Genomic DNA, 19,154 nt, shown 5'->3' on the forward strand with positions numbered 1-19,154 from the left:
AAATTTTTGTCTTTTACAAAACATAGAATGTTATATCCCACTTATAAATAACATTTAGCTAAGCATATCATTAATTTTCTTCATAAAAAGATCTGACTAAACTTTTCATTTACTGTGATGTTTCTCAAATTGTCATAACCATTGTTAAGTATATTTCACTGCAAGACATTATAAACATACATAGAAAGACAAAAAATACAAAAGCTGCTAAATTTAATTTTATGACTTATGGCTTATTTATTTATTTGAAAGTCTGAGTTACACAAAGAGAGGAGAGGCGGGGTTGGTGGGGGGAGAGAGAAAGAGAGAGAGAGGTCTTCCATCCACTGGTTCACTCCACAATTGGCCACAGTAGCTGGAGCTATGCTTATCCGAAGCCAGGAGCCAGGAGCTTCTTCCGGGTCTCCCATGTGGGTGCAGGGGCCCAAGGACCAGAGTCATCTTCTACTGCTATCCCAGGCCATAGCAGAGAGCTGGATCAGAAGTGGAGCAGCCAGGTCTTGAACCGGCACCCATATAGGATGCCAGCACTTCAGGCCAGGACGTTAACCCACTGCGCCACAGTACTGGCCCCACATGGCGTTTTTTAAACTTAAAATGATGTTCAGTTCCTAAATTGCTTCTTTAATACCCCTTAATGATTTTAACCAATTTTTGACAATTGTTTGGAAAAGGTGTCAAATAAATGATAATCTTCATTTTTTTAAATTACTGAATAGGAGTTGCCCTTTTGGATATGGAAATCTTATTTTCAATGTGATTCCCCAGGAAAACTAAAAATGACTGAGTAGCTTGTCAAGGAGCAAACAACTCTGGCATCACCTTTTCTAAATGTCTTTTCTTTTTAATTTTTAAGCTCTTAAATTTGAGATATTGAGTAGTTTTGTGAGAGAATTGACATAAGAGCATTTTGTCATATTCTTTTCAAAAAGCAGCTATCTGTAATAATCACTTTAATTTTAAAAAATTAAGGATCTATTTTATTTATTCGAAAGGCAGCATTACACAGAGAGAGGGAGAGAGGGAGGGAGAGAATGATCTTCTACCCTCTGGTTCATTCCCCATATGGCCGCAGCAGCAAGTCAGGATCAGGAGGAAGCTGGGAGCCCAGGACACCATTCTGTTATCTCACACAGTGTCAGAGGCCCAAGCACTTGGACCACCTGCCACCTCCTCAAACTCGTTAGCAGAGAGTTAGATCAGAAGTGGAGCTGATGAAACTCAAACTGGCTCTGGCACTGGAGGTAGCAGCTTAACCTGCTGTTCTACAATGCCAATCCCTTATCATTCAAATTTTTGTGAAAGGAAAGATACGCATTAACCTCAAAATAGGTTATCACATAATCTAGATATATAATTACAAATCATAGTAAATTAAGTAAAAAATAACTAGAAGTACATATATATGTATTCTTTTTTTTAATTTTATTTATTTGAAAGGCAGAATTACAAAGAGGCAGAGAGAAAGAGAGAGAGAAAGAGAGAGAGAGAAAGTCTTCCATATGCTAGTTCACTCCCCAGATGGCCACAAAGGCCAGAACTGAACCAATCTGAAGCCAGGAGCCAGGAGCTTCTTCCGGGTCTCCCATGATGGGTGCAGGGGCCCAGGGATCTGGGCCATCCTCTACTGTTTTCCCAGGCTATAGCAGAGAGCTGGATCAGTAGTGGAGAAGCCAGGACTCACACGGGCACCCACATGGGATGCTGGCACCACAAGTGGTGGTTTTACTTGCTACAACCACTATATATATATCGTTAGCAAATACTTGAGCCATTTCTTCACTGACTTATTCTCACACACACACAAACACACAAATATATTTCACTATTTTAATATTTAAATAGCTTGGTTATGTTTAGTTTTAATGGATTTATTCAGTACATCCAATCAGTCTTTACTCTTTTTATTAAAAAAGTTCCTTGATTCCTTTTTTTTTTTTTTTTTTTTTTTTTTTTTTTTTTTTTACAGGCAGAGTGGACAGTGAGAGAGAGAGACAGAGAGAAAGGTCTTCCTTTTGCCGTTGGTTCACCCTCCAATGGCCGCCGCGGCCGGCGCGCTGCGGCCGGCGCACCGCGCTGATCCGATGGCAGGAGCCAGGAGCCAGGTGCTTTTCCTGGTCTCCCATGGGGTGCAGGGCCCAAGCACCTGGGCCATCCTCCACTGCACTCCCGGGCCACAGCAGAGGGCTGGCCTGGAAGAGGGGCAACCGGGACAGAATCCGGCACCCCGACCGGGACTAGAACCCGGTGTGCCGGCGCCGCTAGGCGGAGGATTAGCCTAGTGAGCCGCGGCGCCGGCCCCTTGATTCCTTTTTGATAATAGATACTTTAGATATTTAGGTCATGGTTTTTCCTTATAGTATGAAACAATCAAATTGCAAATTTGCTAAATCTTCACTCTTAAATTTCTCTAATTAGTGTAATTAATAACTATAGAAAAAGTTAATAAAAGGTTTTTGACACTATGAATTGCCTGGTAGTTACCCTAAAGTTTGTAATTTACAAACATAATTTACTCTCTCTATATTTTGGCCTATCGGCCTGGTGCCTCATTATTTATTTCAATTCTGAAAATTTCACTGTGTACTTCGTTTTGTAGATATTGCATAACTATTCCCCTGATTCACTCTATGGATACCTGCCTGCTGCCATATTGTCTAACAACTTCTATTTTCTTTCTTGTTGTAAGCTTTCCATTTTTGAAAATAAAGTGAATTAAAGAGGATTTCTCACTCACAGGGTGACTCATTACTAGTGGAACAGCTTTTAGAAGCATTGCAAAAATTTTTTTCAATTGAGAGTGTATTATCATAGCAGGAACCAACATGTATATGTTATATACATATATATCTTTTTAAAGAATTTCATCTTAATTATGGTGATTCATTCCAATGAAACTATGGTGAATTTATACCAATTTCTATGATTGTTGTTCAATTATTTTGTATGTTCTTATCATTTTCCTAGTAAAACTTTGAGTATATAGTCTTAGGTCTCCAAGGTCTTTTCTGGAGTTATTCTAATGAGTAAAGGTTACATGAGTTTTTAATTTCAATAAATGATTCAATGTACTGGCCAACTATACCAATGAATAGTTGCATTCAATTTACCTCAAAATGTTGGGGTTGATACATGCAGCATCATAAAATGTCTTAGACAAAGCATTGATAAAATCATCTTATATGTTTGCTCGGGAGACTATTCCTTGCCTCTTCCAGCATCTACAGACTGCCAGCATTCTTGAGCTATGTTATTCCAATTTCTAATCACATTTGATATTCTTGGTTTATTTTGGTAAATATGTATTCCTATTACATTGATGGCTCACAGATAATCTAGGGTAATCTCTCCATCTCAAGCATTCTAAATTGATGTCCCTTTTGCCATGTAAAATTATTTAACAGGTTCCAGGAATTAGAACATAAATCTTTGGTAAGGGTGGAGGTAGTAGTTTCAGCCTATCACAATCAATATTAAGATATAAATAGTCTGGCTGGCACTGTTGGTGCAGCAGTTTAATGCCCTGGTCTGAAGCACCGGCATCCCATACGGGTGCCGGTTCAAGACCCAGCTGTTCCACTTCCAATCCAGCTCTTTTCTATGGCATGGGAAAGCAGTAGAAGATGGCTCTGGTCCTTGGGCCCCTGCACCCACATGGGGGACCCAGAAGAAGCTCCTGGTTCCTGGATTCGGATTGGTGCAACTCTGGCCATTGTGGCCAATTGTGGAGTGAACCAGTGGATAGAAGACCTCTCTCTCTCTCTCTCTCTTTCCATCTGCCTCTCCTCTCTCTGTGTAACTCTTTCAAATGAATAAATAAATGTTTTAAAAAAAGAAATTAAAAAGATATAAAGAGTCTGAGCTTTGCTACCAAAAAAAACCTATTTAACTGTTATACTATGAAAATATCTACCAATTAAAATTGACACTCTACCTCAATACTATTGAGAGTGCATAACTAGATACTGCAAACTATAATGGTGCTTTCAATGCACAAATGGAAATTTCATGGACATTTACTATAATTTCAGAAGTATTTCCAATTTTTAAAATCTAAAGATTTAAATTTCAAAATCCTCTACCTGTTTAAAGTTGGAGGACTCCATCTTATTAGAAAAGTCTACTTTCCAGTTGGAAAATATAATGATATAATGTGGAATACTACAATTATAATTATGGGACCTACAGATAAACATGATTTGTGATTTTTTTGAGATTTAAAAAAGCAAGATTTATTAGAGTCAAAGACCTCCAGCCACAGGGGCATGGGGCAGGGCTTCTAAGAGGAAAAAAGGCAAGTGGTCCAGGGCTGTCAAGTTTCTAAGCACAATTTTGATTGCCATTCAGTTACAAGGCGGGGACAAAACCCATCAAAAGACCTGATTTGCATTCCTTTCTTCTGTTTGGCTTGCTCCTCATAAAACAAACCAGTCATCACAAGGGTGGGATACCTAATTTGTCACAACCCTGAGTTTTTATTTTATAACTTTTCAAAGCCTCAATTTCCTCTTTTATACAATAGGATTAGTAGATAAATGTGTTTTTTTTTTGGAAAAGATAAGATAGTTTTTGCAAAGCATCTGGCTTATTTTCTGGCATATGAAAGAAGCTTATTAGATTGTTCATCTGCAAGATATGACAGATTTTATAGTAAATTTACTTGATAATAGAGAGATAATTCAGCCACTCCTGGAAATTGTTAAGATACTCATCTTTCACTTTGTCATCTGCAAATAAGTGTAAATAAAATATCTGTGTTTTGCCATGTCATGTACACTAGTTTTACACAGCAATGTTCAACATTCTGCATTGATAGATAGATACATAATATATCAATAATAGATAATAGAGAATAAGTAACTTTGTGTTATTTAGATCATTAAATTTCATAATATTGCATGAGAGCAATTGTAATGAAATTCATGTTCATTAACAAAGTTTAGGAATGTGCAGATGAACATGATCTATGGAAGGGACTACATTTTGCACCAAACTTCCTGGAAAATCGACATACAGGGGACAAGCAGATCATAACAACTTTCTACTCTTTCATTTCACTTGATTGTTGAGTCTAATTATTTTGTAACATAATATTTGAATATCTTTGATGACACATTTTCACTCAAAACTAAAATTATGACCCATTTATAGTTTAAAAAAAAAACAAAAGGAAGTAACTCAAAAGGTTGAGTGCTCAGTGAGAAGACACTGAAATAATTATATAACTTTTTTTTAGCTTGAAAATAAAAAAAGTGTAAGAGAGTATTATTTGTTCCAAAATTAAGCTTAAAAAAATAATGGAGATAGGAAGAGAGGAAAGAAGGTAGGAGAAAGAAAGGAAGAAGAGAGAGAGAGAGAGAGAAACAGAGAGAGATTAAGGACATACAGAACACTCAATTCCTACAGAAAACACTACTAGAATTTACTATTTATTCAAGATGCAGATCATCAGGAAATCTACGAAGTCCCCTCTGCTGGCTTCTTTTCCTTTTCTTCCTTCATCCCTAATGGACAGTGTCCCGTATTATTAATAATAATGAAAAAAAGATTTTACTTTGCTTATATCTACTATAGCATTGTTAGGCAAGCTTCACAGAGCTTAGGATGGTTATTCATTTCTTTTCTCCAATTGTTAATACACTGCCTGATATATTGCAAGAGTCAAATAATGTTCTCAGAGAAAAGGTACATAGGAATGAATGCACAATCTTTAAAATTCTTAAAAACACAGCAATTTTACAACTAAGAAATTATTTTATACAGTAAACATTGCAGAATAAAATAATTAAAATAAATTAAGAGCCATGCTGTTATACACATTTAATTAAAAAAACACCACTCAATCTGAACACAGATTGTTGCTTTTTTAGAGTCTGGGAGGGTAGGGAGGCATAAAAAGAATTTGGATATAAAATAAGGGAAGCTTGGTGTGGTTCATTAATTGTGACAAGTATACTAATACGGGATGTTAATAAGGAAAATGGGATAAAGAATATATGGAACTTTTATTGCCACCTCACAATTTTTGCTTTGTAAATTAAAAAATAATGAAAATGACAAAAAGGAAATATAAATGCTAACATTCTATGTATTCAGAACACTAATGATAGGTTAGTGTCATTTTATCATATTACAAGTCATATACAAAGGAAATAGCCTCAAGAATGATATCACTTCAAAGTTTTATAAGATTTCACAAGTGAATGTAGATTAGATACTTGTCATAAAATGAAATAGTATTCTTTTGTGTTTGTGATTTTACTCTTAAATATTTATGATGAAGCTTACAGTGCAATCTTTCTGCTTTTCAAAACTATGGTTCATTATGGAATCAGGTGATACACATGATAAACAATTACTATTTCTCAACTATTCTTTAACCCAAGAGAAAAAAAGTGATATTCCTGGAGGGTTGCAGGTGGGAGGGAAGTTATGGGGTGGGGGGAACAATTGTAATCCATAAGCTGTACTTTGGAAATTTATATTCATTAAATAAAAGTTAAAAAAAAAAAAGAAAGTGATATTCCTAGTTACAACGACATACATTTTCAAAGTCAAACTTTAAAGATAAACAAAGTAATGGGTGTTACATTATAAAGCATGTGCAGGAGATAACTGTTTCAGTACTCAGCATTAACAAAGCCGCAGAAATGTCTGCCATTCAAATTAGCCAGAAACATCTACAGTCTGTATCACAGTATTATACTTAAATTGATTCATCAGCAGAACACTTGGCTCAGAGATTCTAGAACATGAAGATTTTTCCAAAAGAACTATAATCTTGTTTTGTATTGTATTAAATATTTGCCTGTGCTGTGGCATATTAGGTAAAGCCACCACCTGCTGTGCCGGCATCCCATATGGGTGCCGGTTTGAGTCCCAGCTGCTCCACTTCTGATTCAGCTCTCTGCCATAGCCTAAGAAAGCAGTAGAAGATGGCCCAAGTGCTTGGACCCCTGTACTCACATGGGAGACCCGGAAGAAGCTCCTGGATCCTGGCTTCAGATTGATCCAGTCCCCAGCCAATGTGGCCTTTTGAAGAGTGAACCTACAGATGGAACACCGTTCTGTCTCTCCATCTCTCTGTCTATAACTCTACCTCTCAAGTAAATGAATAAAATCTTTTTTCAAAAAATCAAGAAATGAGAAAAAGTTCTGACTAGATATTTCTCACACACACAAAAAAAATTGAATGGTCACCAAATATATGAAAATGTGCCCGATATCATTATCTGTCAGGTAAGTGCAAGTCAAAATCACAATGAAAGATCAGCTCATAGCAGGTAGAGTGCCTGTTATCAAATAGATTAGTACAACCACTATCGAGAACAGTACAGAAATTCCTTAAATACATACAGATAGAACTTCCATGTGATCCAGTAATCCCATTACTGTATATAGATCCAAAAAAGATGAAATAATTATATCATAGATACACCTACTCCACAATGATCATTGCAGCACTAATTCCAATAGCCAAGATATGGAATGAACCAAAATGTTCATAATCTGGGGAGTGAACCACCAGATGGAAGACCTCTCTCTCTCTGCCTATCTGCCTCTGCTCTCTGTAACTCTGCCTTTCAAATGAATGAATACATCTTTAAAAAATATTTTCTGTAATCAAGAATCTCTGTTATAATGACTGGTTGTTCCTATTAGCTTAATTCTAGTGTCTGCTTTATATTAACAAATAGGCTCCATTCAATGGTTGTGAGTGGTTAAATGGCAGTATGTTCTTCCAACTACTTTCAAAGGCAGAATGTTCTTCCAAGCACTTGTTTCAGGATTTATTTTTTCCATTTTCTTATAGGAAATACATCTACAGGTACTACTGCTGATCAAACATTGCTGACAGTGTTTTGTTTCCTCTTTTTGAACGATTTTTCACTCTTTTTGAACAATTTTTCTACTTGGCATTTAGCCCAGAAAGAAACACTTTATTTTCCCGGATATTCTTGACCTGTAAAGTCAGATGACCCTCCTCAAAGCTTCTCTGATCCCACATATGGATCCATGCTCTTGCCTTTATCCCAGTGCCTCACTCAGGGGATTGAACTCTCAAATGCTGTCTTTACTCTTGGAGTTTGCCCTTTCTAAGAGAGTTCTACATTTGCCCTGACAATAGGTCTTCCATTACCCCCTTTTTAACCTCCTTCATCCCAGCTCATCTCAACACCTACATGCTCCTCAAATTTCCACTCAATTAATCATTAGTTAAAAATTAAGCCTAACATAATAGGGGATAAATGGTGAATGACCTCAATTTCTTCATCAAGAAGATCATGGTGAAGCATGAAAGAATGACGGGCATGTGCAGTCAATTATGAAGGAAATGATAATGTCATATCTGGAGATGAACATCAGCAATTAGGGTGCACATGAAATGACTATTATTTGAGTATGGTGCTTGAGAAATGAGTTGTAAAGAAGGATTTCCTGCAAAAGACCTGATCTAGATGGCATTCTTGGGAAAGGGACAATATCAGTACTGTGGGAAGGCCTGAAATACATTACATGTTAATGCTGTGTGAGTGTGTGTAAAGTGAGGCAAAGACCTACCTTAGCACTGAAAATCTTATTTTCCATCTTAAAGACTTATTCCATAAAAAAAAAGATAAATTTAAACAAGAAAATGACATGATCCTATTTACAATTTATACAAATAATAGTGTGGAAGAAAGAATGAAGTTAGATGATATTTTAACTCAATGTCCAAAATGGATCAAAGAACTAAACATGAACATTAAACCCATAAAACTGATGAGAAAACACAGAGGAAAAGCTTCATGGCATCAGACTGGGCGATGATGTCTTGGACTTGAAATCAAAAGCACCAAAACAGTTGTAAGAAATGTAAGAATAGATGACACCAAGTTTAAAAACTTTTGGGTATGGGCGAACATTATGGCACAGCAGGTTAAACCACCACTTTGAAGCTGTATACCATATGTGAGGGCCAGTTTGAGCCCTGGTTGCTGTGCTTCTGCTTCTGCTTCCTGCTAAGATACCTGGGAAGGGAGCAGCAGAGGACCCAAGTACTTGGGTTCCTGCCTCCATGTGGGAGACATGAGCGAAATTCCTTATTTCTGGCTTTGGTCTGACCCAGACATTGCTGTTGTGGCCATTTGGGGAAGAGTGAATAGCAGATGGAATCTCTCTCTCTCTCTCTCTCTCTCTGTGTGTGTGTGTGTGTGTGTGTGTTGTGTTTGTCCATTTCTGTCGCTCTGCCTCTCAAACTCTTAAATACATAAATAATTTTGTTAAACATTTATTTATGGGGCCAGCATATGGCCCAGCAGGAGCATGAAAATATTTGAGGAATCGTAAAAGGAGTGAAAAGATACCAATAAGAGGAAGGAAAAGAGAGAAGAGGCATAAAGATTATGGCCAAGGACAAATAGATTTTCAAATCCTATTCAGGGTAAGTACCAAGTCTTGAATTTGCTCAGTCAAAATCAAAAATATTTGGCCAGCGCCGCGGCTCACTAGGCTAATCCTCCGACTGCGGCGATGGCACACCAGGTTCTAGTCCCTGTTGGGGTGCTGGTTCTGTCCTGGTTGCCCCTCTTCCAGGCCAGCTCTCTGCTGTGGCCCGAGAGTGCAGTGGAGGATGGCCCAAGTCCTTGGGCCCTGCACCCGCATGGGAGACCAGGAGGAAGCACCTGGCTCCTGGCTTCAGATAAGCGCAGCGCGCCAGCTGCAGCGCGCCAGCTGCAGCACGCTGGCCATAGCGGCCATTTGGGGGGGTGAACCAACAGAAAAGGAAGACCTTTCTCTCTGTCTCTCTCTCTCTCTAACTCTGCCTGTAAAAAAAAAAATAGAAAAAATTTTAGCTTGTAATTATTTTCTTTTCCAAGAAACTGTGCAACACTTATGTGGTGATTCAAATTTTAGGTGGACATCAAGGAATTCAGAATCTAGACAGTTCTAGGTGTCCCTGGTTTAATTGTCTTTTCTTCCTCAGAATCTGTCTCAAATTACAGGCTGGAAAATCTCCAAACTCCTATTTTAATTCTGCCGCCCTTCTTGGGATGAGTAACCAGAGGCACATCTACACACAGACTTAGAAAGGCTCTGTTCCATGTGAGGAGCTAAAATGAGGACAGCACACCAGGGTAAGCAGTGTCTTCTATAAGAAATCACAGTAATTCTTGCAGAGAGAGTTCCATTTTCAGGTGCTGAGTCCTGATCCTCTTATTTATTTTGTTCGTGACACACAAGTTGAAGCACAGGTCAAGGGATGCTTCAGGGGTCACAGAAATACAAAGGAGCACCTCCAGCACCATGGAGAAATTATACCACATGTGTGACCATTTCCTCTCAGGGAAAAGGGGCCACTGAAGTAAGGGTTCATCCAGGTTAGATTATAAAATGTGGAGGCCAGCGCTGTGGTGCAGCGGGTTAAAGCCCTGGCCTGAGGAGCTGGCATCCCATATGGATGCCGGTTCTAGTCCCCACTGCTCCTCTTCTGATCCAGCTCTCTGCTATGGCCTGGGAAAGCAGTAGAAGATGTCCCAAGTCCCTGGGCCCCTGCGCCCACATGAGAGACCCAGTAGAAGCTTCTGGCTCCTGGCTTCGGATCGGCACAGCTCCAGCCGTTGTGGCCATCTGGGGAATGAACCAGCAGATGGAGGACCTCTCTCTTTCTCTCTACCTCTCTCTGTAACTCTTTCAAATAAATAAAAATAAATCTTTAAAAAAAGGATTATAAAATGTGCTCAGTGAAATTAATTTTTGAAAGCTTAATGAATATAAAGTTTGTTACAGTACTAGAAAGATATGGATTATGTTATTTGGATTCTTCTATGGATTAAAGTCATTATATACACAAGTGAGCCAAAGGATCACGAAAGGAATCATCCTAACTCAGGGTTGTACATTAAAATCTTTGGCAGCCATAGTAAAATTTTAGAAACAAATTGGGAATCCTCCTCCCACTAATATGACTAGAAGACTGGAGATTCAAATAATTAAGCTAAGTAGTATGTGTAGGAAAATAAAATATATTTTCTGTGAGGACACACAAATGTACTTACACAAAACCAATAGCATACTTGTCAAATATTATTGAAGTGACATTTGCATTGACTATGCTTACTTTCCACTCATTGGAAAATACTTATTATATCAGCTGGTTCACTTCTTAAATATGTACAACACCCAGGGATTGGCTGGGCCAAAGCCAGGAGCCAGAAATGTTATACAGGTCTCCCCAGAGGGTGGTGGGAACCCAATTACTTAAGCCATCACTTCAGCCTCTTAGGGTCTGGGCTGGTAGGAAGCTGGAGTCAGGAGCCAGAGCCAGGTATCTAACCCAGGCACTTCCAATGGAATTAGGCACCTTACCTGCTAGGTTCCCTGAGAGTTTTCTTTTAAAAGAAAATTGTCAGAACATTGTTCAGAAACTTGACCATTAAAAATCCACTGACACTATTTTAGGGTTCTTAATTTTTGAACAGTAATTTGATATTCCAGAACCTGTTGCCAGTTTCACCACTGGACTAATACTAAGGCCAATGTAAAAGTGGTTTGCTTCCTACTTTAGGAACTGTCTCTGGGATTTCTGGCTTCCATGCCTTGGCGCCTGCTGTTCGAATTCCCACATTTTTCCAGTCAAAATCTTTATCTTAACTTGTAAGAATCTGAGGATACTACTTATGATAGATTTTCTAACCCTCAACAGACTGTAGCTTTCTTCATCTGTATTCTCACAGACACATTTCCCATGTCTGTGTAGATCTCATTATGGTCTTCTCTTACATCTACTTGTCTACATTTTCTCAGGATTTTTGGAGGCAGAAGACTCCTTCTGTTCCCTGACTTCATCACTTACAAAGTGACCTTGAAAACTTCAACTTCTCTGTGATTTATTTTCCTGCAGCAAAGAAGCAATAGTGCATTTACAAAGAGCTCACACATGTAGAAATCCACAAGTCACCTAGACCTGCATGCAGATTTTCACTTGAGAAATATTCATGTGGCCTTATATTCTGATAGAATAGCCAATGCTAGAATTCATCAAGGTTGTAGTCATTAGGTATGTAATACATATTTATAAGTTAATTTAGATCAATGCTTATATTAAACATACATCTTGGCCATCAAATGCCAGATATTAAAATAAAACATGAAAATTCCAAGCACAAATATGCATAAAATTTGAAATCTAGGAAGTTAGAAACAGAAAAACTTGTTTTCATATAGATTTCTCCATTTTTTCCTCTAGTTTCATTATACAGGAAGGAGTATATTACATTAATATATGAAAAAAAAGTAAGCTACATCATATTGCATTATATATATATATATATATATATATATATATCAATGAAGCCTAGGCACTGCAGTTTCTTATTGCTTATTTGTGACTATTGCCTTTTCAAAAATTAGTTTCAATGAAACCTTTAAAGCTTTATTATAGTGGGTAAATTTTTTATTCAAATAATCTTATTTCTCAGCAAATCTTCAATTTAGATGTGGAAATTAACTTTCTGACACATTTTCCTTTGTCTCATAAAAATAAATTGCCCAAATCCAAAGGAAATAAGACTTTGGGTACAGATGAACATTAATAAATATAAAAATTCAACTAACAGCTATAACACTTTATGATCATCTACTAGTTTTTACTGCCAAGTGAAAGTAGTATTTTTAGGGGGAGTTCAGAGTGAACATTTCTTGGCACAAAAAGTAAAGTGTTCTAATTATATCAACCACAATATTGTAGTATGCACTTATTATAAACATATACAATTTTGGATATAAACTCAAAAAAGAGCAATAACTCAGCACAGTTTCTGGTAACTCATAAGCTTTTAAATATCTTAATTTCAAGAGTTCAATAAAAACAGTGAGATATAATACTTTGTATAAGAAGTTCATCCCTCTCTTGAATTCCAAACATATGTAGAAGGGATATTTCGAATGCTCTTGTCAATTGTGTAAATACAGTTTCAACTATTCATCTATTATTAAAGAACTTTCCAAAGATTACTTGAAATTTAACCATTATTAATTTAAGCTTGAATCTGAAAAAAAGTGTAGTATTGAAATTTTTCTCAGATTTTAAGGTATTTGATGATTTTCTAATATCTTAATATTTTAATGTTCACTGAGTTTGAACAACAAAGTATTTTTTGCTAAACTTTGAAGAAGAAATGTATCTGCTATAATTACATATCTCAAGTAAGAAATGTACACTAAATTACAATTGTATCATCCCCAAAATAATATTTTAATAATAATAAAATATCTTTAAGTAGTTCAGTTGCAATAAAATATTGATTAATCACTTTTGTTAAGCCTGATCTAGCAGTTAGAGTCATTCTGTGTGGCTACAAACTGTTCTCCTGAAACCAACCAGTTATTTCAAATCTCTTAGCTGTGAAAGAGAAGTAGGAGATGCATGAAACAAATGAGGATAAAGAGAATACAAAGCAGAAACTAATTTCTCTCATGGTACATAACGGATTCCCAGGTAGCAGATGATTCTGTATAAGATTCAGGCCATAAATACTGTCACCTTTTGTTTTCAATAATCACTTTTTGAGAACTTATCTTAGACCACTTTCTCCTATGGTAACAGAATGCCATTGATTGGGTAATTCCTAAAGCAAAGAAATTTATTTCTCTGGTTCTTCAAGTTGAGAAGTTCAACAACATGGTAGTAGCATCTGGCAAGGGCCTCCTTGCTGAATTCCAACATGACAGGATGAGCGAGAATGAGGAGGAGCAAGATCAGATTGAATAAGTCCTTTCAATAACTCACCAATTTCCTGGATAATAACTTTAATCTATCCATTAACTTTATCCTCTATTAAAAGTACCACCTCTCCATTCTGTTACAAATGCAATTAAATTTCAGTATGAGTTTTTGAGGGAGTATTCAAACCACAGCAGTATCCACACATACAACATTCCAAACAAATTGACTCAGGGATAAAAGAAAGAAATTTAAAATGTATACTGGAATAATTATGCCTAAAACAAATAATGAGTTCCAGCAAATAAGAAGTTTTTTTCATAATGATTTTAACAATAGAAATAATCAAGAAAACCCAACCTTTCAGCAAATAGGAATTCAAATAGGAGATGGGTAGACATATTTAGTTTTCATGTGTAATATAATTTCAGCAAATAGTTACTGTGATTACCACAACTATAAAAATAAATAAAAACTTATCAAAATAATCAATATTTAAATGAGTATTTGATTAAAAGGTAATTGTAAGATAAATGTTTAAATTAAAGTGATGACAGGAAGGTAAACATTTATATCCTGGTATATTAAAATTATATATTTTTTCTATGTTTCTCTGTCCCAATAGCTAGTGTGTTTTGGAAGCAATGATTGACTCAGTTTTGTTATTTTTGTCACATGCAGTCTTCATGGTAGCTCCTTGATGCTCAGTGAGCAAGAAAAGACAACTATTCATGTGTTTGTTTATTCGAAATAGGTGAATAAGTGAATATAAATTCTGGTGACCATGTTAGAAGTTAACCCAAACTGAACTGACCAATTTATTAATCATGACCATTGTCACTTGTTGAGAAGTGACCAATGTAATGCCTCTGGTTCCGTGACCTCACAGTGACCTCACTTCTACCCAGTTATGAAGACCTATATGCATTTAGCAATAAAAGCAGTGGGGAAATGTGGAATACAATCTGCTTTAAAGTTTCATTAAAATGCTGTTTCTTCTGAAAGGGGTCAGAAGGGCAGTCATCTGACTTGTCACATCTATAGGATACATGTACATAGATCATATTTACATATAGATAGTCTTGTTGCCATTTGCTGGCCGTCTGAATTTTCAGAAGGCATTTCCCTACTTGTCACTTTTTCTATGTGCCTTGTGGTCTTTCAGCGGAGATTTTTCACAAACACATCTATTTTTTTTTTCTTGTCAACAAGATCTGTCTGCTGCTGTCATTTTATAGGCATAAATATTCTGTTTTAAATCAGGCTGCAAAATGTTCATTTAAAACCCTCTGACTCACATTATGGAGATAATTTTATGGTATTATTAGATAGTTAGAAATTCATTCACAATTTAACTTAGCTATTAAGGGGGACCACCTTATTGGTGATTTGGCTAACCATCAGATAGGAAAGATGGTCAAAAGCAGTTAATGTTCTTTAATTAGAAATACACAAGGCTTGGATGGTTTCTTGATGGATGAATTTTACAAACACACACATATAGGACAAATTAGAACATTAAAATATGTGGTTTCATAACTGCCTTTTCCAACTAATTCAGTAGATGTTTTCAGATTATCGTTCTGATATACACATGAAAGAAAAAAATAATCAACAGTAAGTAGGGTGCTGGAATGCAACACAAGAAAAAGAACTGCATTTTATACCTTCAGCGCTTATCCACAATAGCACAATTTGTTCAAAAATAAGCCAAATCATATAATCATATTTTTGGATACTTTAATAATTCAAATATTTTTCTTTTTAGTGAAATAGCTGAGAAATGAGACTCAAATAAATAACCATTCAAAGAAAGAATGTTAAAAGTAATCCTGCTGTGAAATATTTGAGATACATTATGTCAAACTAGGGAAAACAAATATAAAAGGGAGAGTAAGTCACAGTTAGAGGTCAACGTTCCACAGAGATTTTTCCTTTGGTGTTTTTGTTTGGTTTTGCTTTTGTTTTTCTCTTTACCTCAATTACATGACACCTAGTTTTAGGTTACTTGTAGAAAAGGATAACATGGTAGAGATTTTTAAGAAAGAAATCTACAATTAATACTGACTTGCACTGACTATATATGCTCATTAATTCTCTTCAGGACCAAAACTGCCATTTGAAATATTAGTGCATTTGTCAATGAAGTCTGAAGTTGAGTAGGTTTTGCTAAGATCTTTTTCTTTCTTTTTTTTTTTTTTAAACTGTCTGTGACTCTGATGGCAAACACAGCAGATGCAGTTAACAAGGTCTGGCCTTACAACTGCAGCATTAGAAAGTGCGACTCTGTCCTGTGAACATGAGCAATGGAAATAAACAGTTCACAAATATTCTTGACATTGCTTTCCGGTGTTAATTGACAGGATAAAGACTGCTGAAAGATTATGCTGCCCCTTCCTTCAAATCTTTATCAGGTACTTATGTGTGCAACATATAATGAAAATGCTCACCATGGCTTAGTAAATAGAAAACAAAACAAACACACACACACACACACAAACCCGACAAAAGCTAATAAGACCAGCAGTTTTGCTTCAACACTTACATAACTCACCATGAATGCACCTATCATAACCTTAGAAAAAAAGTGCTGATCAGTGGGGACATAGTTTGTTTCTTCAGTTCTGCTACATTTGCTAACACAAAAGAGAAGCTTATTGCACCCAGTTGCTGACCATGCAAATTCTTTCTTTATCAGTTATCCACTGGAGTGTTTTAATGTATATAAAAGATACTGAGAGCACAAGGGGCACTTAATCATTTTGTTATATGTTCCTTGATTAGTATACACAAAAGAAATCTCATGCCTTGCTTTTTTCTTTTTAAAAACACTAACCATTTCTGTGACTTAGATTATATTTAAAATGGGTAAGCACAAAATCTGTTTCCAGAAAAGAATCACATAAACACACTACTATTAAGGAGTATATTTGCTTTTAAGAAGTCCTTTAGTTAGGATTAAAAAGGACATTTTAAATGAAAGACTTACTTGTTCACTTAAACATAGCTTCCACAAAACTGAATTACATTTATCAAAATAGAAATAAAATATTTAGGTAGCAATAAATTACTTATAATCTATATTATAAGTATAACACCAAAATATATTTTTGCCCAAGTGTGTAATATAAAAACTAAATGCATATGATTTTTATATAAGCCGATCAGTAAAAAAGGCTATGTATTTTTTCGTTGCCAGGGTTTGTAACTATAAACTAATTTTAGAATGAATTTAACTTCTGATATGGAAAAACTGGTAAATGTCAGAAATGTTCTTTTTTTCTTTTACAATCCCATATTAAAAACTGAACAAATTAAGTTAAAACACTGTTGACATTGTTGTATTAAAAAGACTCTCATATGTAGCAGTTAAAAAGAATTATATTCAGTGTATAAAATATCAGAAGTTTTCTTTGAGGCCTTCATTAAATTCCGTTCTTTCCATACCTACAACCAATTTCTTTCTTTCTCTCCCCCTCCCCTTTCTTTCTCTCTTCTTCTCTTTCTCTTTCTCTTTCAACAACATGGAAAATACAAGCCAGAAAAAGGGCAGGTGAGTCATTGTTTCGGGATCCTTTGACTGGCTTCATTGAATGGGTTCATCTACACAGTTTCATTCTCTGGTGCTGAACAGGGTTTCCTACTTGGCATCTACTACTATTGTTTGTCACCTGACTTGTGATTCCATAGCTGCAGGTAGGTATAGCATCAACACCTTTTGTGATCTCTGATAAATTTCCATCCTAATATCAATGTCGTGAAGCAGATTATCATGAACAAATTAATAATTGGAAAGAATAAACTATCAGCAACATGAAGACAGCTTCCTTAGGTGGTGAACTTTGGGTTGAAGTGAAAACCAAAAGAGAAGGCAAGTATTCAAGAGAAGGTATGTTTATCTCCTTCACAGTTTTCCTAAGTTAAGTGTTCCAGATTCAGCAAATTCCTAAAGTTATGAGCCGATGCAGTGAAAATATAAAACCTTTTTGAAACTCAAAGTAATGTAAACCTACCATATAGAGTGATCACAATGTAAAGTGATATATCATTTCACTGAATTGATATTCGCAACATGTCCAAAGTAATCACTTTAAAATATCTTTCTTTACCATACCTAAACATATGTCAAAATCCTTATACTCTACTTAGTTACCAATTCCATTGGATCATTGCTTTACAAAAGAATTATCAGGAAAAAATGGTACGTTATATATAATGCATGAAAAGAACAGGATAGATACAGCAATAAATACTTTAAAGATCTTTGAATCACATCTAATTATAGCAATGGAATCTATAATAGCATATCATAAAATGCAGTCTACCAATAACGTAAAGATGTGACTGTGGTTCATGTGAATAATTAATTGTATAGGGACTTTTATATAAAAATTCTATATGCATTAAAGAAATTAAAACAATGAGGAAAATGTGAAACTTTAAACCCAAATCTGGTTTAATTCACAGTACTATTCCAGCATTTCAGTTAAGAAACAATGGTAATAACCAGTCTGTATATACGTATACACATCACGTCAGAATAAATATTTGGCATAAGAAATGACTTATTTATTTAATGGAAATTTTCTTGGTGGCACCCACAGATCCACTGTGACACTTAAAATTGGTAAGAGAGAGAGAGCTACATTGGGTTTGACTAATAGAATGATTACTAAGGAGAAAACCTAGCAACAACGACTTGGTTCATTTGAAGAAAATCAGTTCAAATGGCATTTTGTCCAATATTTATGATATTTCATTATACAAATCTGATAGCTATCTTACAATAAATTCTGTTGTAGTGAGATTAAGAATTTTTTGATGATTATTTGACAACTATTTGTCCAAAATTCTGGTTATTATTATATTCATTTAATTACTACCTGATAGTATTAAATTAAGAATTCCTTAAGACTAAGATTTACAATTTTAACAACCGTCTTAGTTTGAGCATACCTGCATTCTTTGTTTCCTTTGCTTCTTTGTAATCCCAGTTCTTCTATATGGGAAATTTCCTGTTTCATGGAAAGCTTTTCAAATTGAAGGGAATCTTAACCAGTAGTGAATATACAGAGAGCAAAACTAAACTAAACATTGCTATTCCTATAATGATATGTACAAACTTGTCAAAGCTGTGTCACAGAGTATGCATAAATAATTTTCAGTACCTTTTCTTTTTGGTCTTTTGAAGTGGCATCTTGAAATGGGCAATCTTTAGCATGCATTTCAGATACTAGCATTAGTTAAAATAAGTGGATACATAAGGTTATAAATATTCATACAACCTGAATTATCATATTAAAACTGAGAGTAGATTTATATTAAATTTTGTCAAATAAATGTGTTTTTGTAATTTCTTAAAGATTTGTTTATGCATTTATGTGAACAGTAGAGTGACAAATAGGGAAAGACAGAGAGAGAGAGTAAAAGAGAGAGAGAGAGTGAGAGA

General features: G+C 35.5%; 1 protein-coding gene across 1 annotated transcript in view; it reads right to left on the reverse strand.

Moving 5' to 3' along the window:
- The window catches only part of SLITRK5 (SLIT and NTRK like family member 5), a 75,163-nt gene that overhangs the window by 38,286 nt on the left and 17,723 nt on the right, over positions 1-19,154 (reverse strand). The gene's annotated exons all lie outside the window — the stretch shown is intronic.

This window comes from Oryctolagus cuniculus, chromosome 9, assembly GCF_964237555.1.
Source record: "Oryctolagus cuniculus chromosome 9, mOryCun1.1, whole genome shotgun sequence".
Lineage (NCBI taxonomy): Eukaryota > Metazoa > Chordata > Mammalia > Lagomorpha > Leporidae > Oryctolagus > Oryctolagus cuniculus.